The sequence below is a fragment of the Nerophis ophidion genome, linkage group LG16, assembly GCF_033978795.1.
Source record: "Nerophis ophidion isolate RoL-2023_Sa linkage group LG16, RoL_Noph_v1.0, whole genome shotgun sequence".
NCBI classification, from domain to species: Eukaryota; Metazoa; Chordata; class Actinopteri; order Syngnathiformes; family Syngnathidae; genus Nerophis; species Nerophis ophidion.
This window is the reverse complement of record NC_084626.1, coordinates 20,615,454-20,620,309: the sequence shown is the minus strand read 5'-3', so window position 1 is coordinate 20,620,309 and position 4,856 is coordinate 20,615,454. Positions and strand designations below refer to the sequence as shown.

At 40.2% G+C, this 4,856-nt stretch overlaps 1 protein-coding gene across 1 annotated transcript in view; it reads left to right on the top strand.

Moving 5' to 3' along the window:
- Window positions 1-1,353: 1,353 nt before the first annotated feature.
- h6pd (hexose-6-phosphate dehydrogenase (glucose 1-dehydrogenase)) overlaps window positions 1,354-4,856 on the top strand; it is a 60,877-nt gene continuing 57,374 nt past the window's right edge. Inside the window, exon 1 of the mRNA XM_061874605.1 lies at window positions 1,354-1,508. The gene's annotated coding sequence lies outside the window, so the exon portion shown is untranslated. The remainder of the gene's footprint in view (window positions 1,509-4,856) is intronic.

The window sequence follows — 4,856 nt, the reverse complement described above, 5'->3', positions numbered from 1 at the left end:
TGGTTAGATGGTTAGTTATTTAGTTAGTTTGCAAGGTAGATATTTAGTTAGTTAGTTGGGTGTGTATTTAGTTAGTTTTGTTGGTTGGTTAAATCGTTGAATTGTCAGTTCGTAGGTTGGTTAATCAGTTAAATAGTTAGTCAGTGAGATAGTCGGTCATTTGTTAGTCAGTCAGCCGTTTTTCATCACAAAGTCAATAAGTGAGTTAGTGAGTAAGTCAGTTAGTTGGTTTGTTAGTTAGTTATCTTGTCTGCCAGTCGATTAGTTAGTTAGTTAGTTGTTCATTTGTTTGTTAGCCAGTTAGTCAGTCAGTTAGTTAGTCAGTAAGTTAGTTAGTCAGTTCGATAGTTACTCAGTTAGATAGTCAGTCATTATTCAGCCATTTAGTCATTAAGTAAATTTTAACCACTTAGTCAATAAGTCAGTTAGTGAGTAAATGACTGAATTAGTTTGTCAGTCAGCCAGTCAGCCGATTAGTTAGTTAGTTAGTTTGTTAGTTAGTTAGTTAATCAGTCAGTCAGTCAGTCAGTCAGTCAGTCAGTCAGTCAGTCAGTCAGTCATAATGTAAGTTTTGATCACAAAGTCAATAAGTGAGTTAGTGAGTAAGTTAGTCAGGATGTCAGTCAGTCAGTTAGTAGGTCAGTTAGATAGACAGTCAGTTAGTTAGTCAGACAGTCACTCATTCAGTTAGTTAGTTAGTTAGTTAGTTAGTTAGTTAGTTAGTTAGTTAGTTAGTTTGTTAGTTAGTTTGTTTTTTAGTTGGTCAGTCACTCAGCCAGTCACCTAAACCCTTCAATAAATGATTCTGAAAATTCTATAACGTCTTTAGGCCAAGGCCCTATTACTTGCCTGTGGTGATCATTATTGACTGCAGCTGGTAGTTTTTCTTTGGCAGCATAACAATAATGACATATTCCCATTAATGTTTCTTGTAATAATTCATGTATTTACTCATCAGTGAGTACAGTCAGAAGTTCATCGTTGGCATGCATGACATCATTTCATTTGAAGTATTCTTTTTGCACCACTGAATGGAACTTTCATTCAGTTTGGGTTTTCTTTCATGGGTCAAATATAAATGACAGTAGTACCTCAGGATATGCCTTTGATTGCTTTGGTGACGCAGCTCGTACCTTGGAAAACTTTTATTGTGAAAAAGTGTCGCCCACTGATATAAACGCAAAGCAATTCAACTTGTGTTTGTGTGATGATTATCTGCTCTCTGGTGTGTTCGCTCTCCTCGCTTCTCTGGCTCTCTCTCTCTCTTCCTACAATGGACGATCCTCAGGTGGCATTGATTTTGGGCACACCGGCCACTAATCACATCAGGGCTATTTAAGCTGAGTAGTGGCAGCTGGGAGGCGTCGGTTTCTTCACGCTTAGTGCTCCTGTTCCTGAACAGACGTACTTCTTCACCGCTGGAATATTTCCCGTGACTCGCCCTCCGAGGCTCCTTCCCGCGTTGGCACCGATGTCTCCCGCCTGTATGGTTGGCCCTACTGTGCCAGGTATGACCACCAGTTCTTGTGTGTTTTGTGTGCTGTTTTTTCCATGGTGTGCTCCCTACCTCGCCACCGTCGCCTTTGGTTAAATACCTCCTTGGAATAAAGACTTTAAATTGCACGTTGGCCTCCTTTTCTACATCTTGAGTTCCGTACAATACGAAATCATAACAGTTTGACTCCCAAAACATCACAACTTTAACATGTAACAGTTTTTATTTTTTACCAAAAAAAAACACACTTTGAGATTATAAATATTGTATGAAACAACACAATACAGTCTAATACAAACAAGTACACTATTTTTTTTATTAAGTAATATAATGTTAATGTAAAGCATTTACCTTGGAGAGTGGAATTCAGCAGTATCTCCTTCCAGCCGCCTCTCCGTCAAACACACCATCAGCAGCTCTGACAAAGTTATTTAACGTCCCTGGTTGGCGTTATCGACTCATTCTGCGCTAAGTATGGTGCAGAGTAGCAGTGCTTAGTACAACACCTGCACATGGTTTTCATGATTTCTTTCTTTCATTAAAATGATTCTGTCCCAGTAACTTACAATGCATTTATGTATATATTTTCAACATGTTATTTGTTTATATTGTATTTCAACTGTGCCTATGGATTTCTATTCCATTCTATTCTATTCCAACATAGTAGCCAACTGTATTTTCGTAATACTGTCATGTTTAATGAAAATCAACCATTCTTATGGAAGTATTACTGTAGCAAAATTATTTGAAAACATGTACCTCAATCTGTGCGTGTGTAATCCAACTGTGTGTGTACTAATTTGTCTGTCTGTGTATTAATCTGAGTGCGTATTCAGATCCACGTACGTGTTTGTAGTTGTGATGTCCGTCCCTAATCAGAAAGAACCATCGATAGGCTGTTTACTTACACGAGACTTTTGTGACATTTCTATATTACACGTGCGCGTGTAATACAACTTTTCAGAAGTGCGTGCGTGTAATACAATCTGCGTGTGCGTATGTGCAGTGTGTTTTGATTGATTGATTGATTGATACTTTTATTAGTAGATTGCACAGTACAGTACATATTCCGTACAATTGACCACTAAATGGTAACACCCGAATAAGTTTTTCAACTTGTTTCAGTCTGGGTCCACGTTAATCAATTCATGGTACAAATATATACTATCAACATAATACAGTCATCACACAAGTTAATCATCATAGTATGTACATTGAATTATTTACATTATTTACAATCCGGTAGGGTGGGATGAGGAGCTTTGGTTGATATCAGAACTTCGGTCATCAACAGAGAAATGTGGACATTGAAACAGTGTAGGTCTTACAGTAGGATATGTACAGCCAGCAGAGAACATAGTGAGTTCAGATAGCATAAGAACAAGTATATACATTAGAAGTACATTTGAGTTGTTTATAATCCGGGGAGATGGGATGTGAATGGAGGAGGGTATTAGTAAAGTGTTGAAGTTGCCTGGAGGTGTTGTTTTAGAGCGGTTTTGAAGGAATATAGAGATGCACTTACTTTTATACCTGTTGGGAGTGCATTCCACATTGATGTGGCATAGAAAGAGAATGAGTTAAGACCTTTGTTAGATCGAAATCTGGGTTTAACGTGGTTTGTGGAGCTCCCCCTGGTGTTGTGGTTATGGCGGTCATTTACGTTAAGGAAGTAGTTTGACATGTACTTCGGTATCAAGGAGGTGTAGCGGATTTTATAGACTAGGCTCAGTGCAAGTTGTTTTACTCTGTCCTCCACCCTGAGCCAGCCCACTTTGGAGAAGTGGGTTGGATTGAGGTGTGATCTGGGGTGGAGGTCTAAAAGTAACCGGATTAGCTTATTCTGGGATGTTTGGAGTCTAGATTTGAGGGTTTTGGAGGTGCTGGTGTACCAGGAGGTGCAAGCGTAATCGAAGAAGGGTTGAATGAGAGTTCCCGCTACAATCCTCAAGGTGTTTTTGTTGACCAGAGAGGAGATTCTGTAGAGGAATCTTGTTCTTTGGTTGACCTTTTTGATCACCTTGGTTGCCATTTTATCACAGGAAAGATTAGCCTCTAGAATGGAACCTAGGTAGGTGATCTCATCCTTCCTGGTGATAACAATGTCACCCACTTTTATAGTGAAGTCACTGACCTTCTTAAGTTTGATATGGGACCCAAATAGGATGGATTCCGTTTTACCTAAGTGTATGGATAGCTTGTTGTCAGCGAGCCAGGTGCAAATATTGAGGAGTTCAGCACTGAGGATTTGTTCCACCTGTGACTTGTCCTTGCCGGATACTAGCAGGGCCGAGTCATCCGCAAACAGGAACAATTCACAGTGGCATGCTGATGGCATGTCATTTACGTATATTAGGAACAGTAAAGGTCCTAGTATACTGCCTTGGGGGACTCCACAGCTTACTGAGAGGGGAGGGGACACGGTGCCGTTCACCTCTACCACCTGTTTCCTCCCCTCCAAGTAAGATTGCATCCAGCTTGATGAGGTTTCGCCGAATCCGATTGCTCGGAGCTTATCCAACAGTATAGCATGGTTAACGGTGTCAAAGGCCTTCTGAATGTCCAGCATGACCATGCCGCAGTATTTGCCCGCGTCCACCTCATGTTTGATGTGGTCGGTCAGATAGAGAAGGCATGTGTCAGTGGAGTGGTTAGTTCTGAAGCCAGATTGGAATTTGTACATTAGTTTATTAGTAGCAACGTATCTATCAACCTGTTCATAAACTATTTTCTCCATTACTTTCGAAATGGAACTGAGAATAGAAACAGGTCGGTAGTTACCAGGTTCTAATTTGCTTCCTTTTTTATAAAGGGGGGTTACTCTTGCTATCTTGAAATCCTTGGGTACTTGGCCTTGTTTGATTGAGAGGTTTATTATATGAGTGATTATTGGGGCAATGGTGGTGGCAGAGTCCATGAGGAATCTGGAGGGGATATTGTCAAGGCCGGTGGCCAAGTTTGGGTGGAGCGCGCTCAATTTATTAAGCACCTCGTTAGCTGAGACCATTTCTAATTTGAAATTGTTGTTGACTACTCCTAGCTTTCTGTAGAAGGCTTTAATGTGTTCTACACCAAAGCGACCAGAATGTTGGGATAGCTTGTTAACGAGAGTTGTGGCTATGCTGGTGAAAAAGATGTTAAGTCTGCTTGCTACCTCTATTTTGTCTGTAATGAGGGCGTCACCCTCCTTGATGTTGATGTTGGTGAGTCTGGTTTTAAGTTTCTGGCTGCATCCAGGAAGCTGGTTGTTGAGAATTTTCCAGAGCTCACGTGGCTTATTTGTGTTTTCCTCTATTTTGTCATTGATAAAAAAATTTTTTAAGGATTTAGTCAGGTTGTTTGTTTTATTTCTTAATTTATT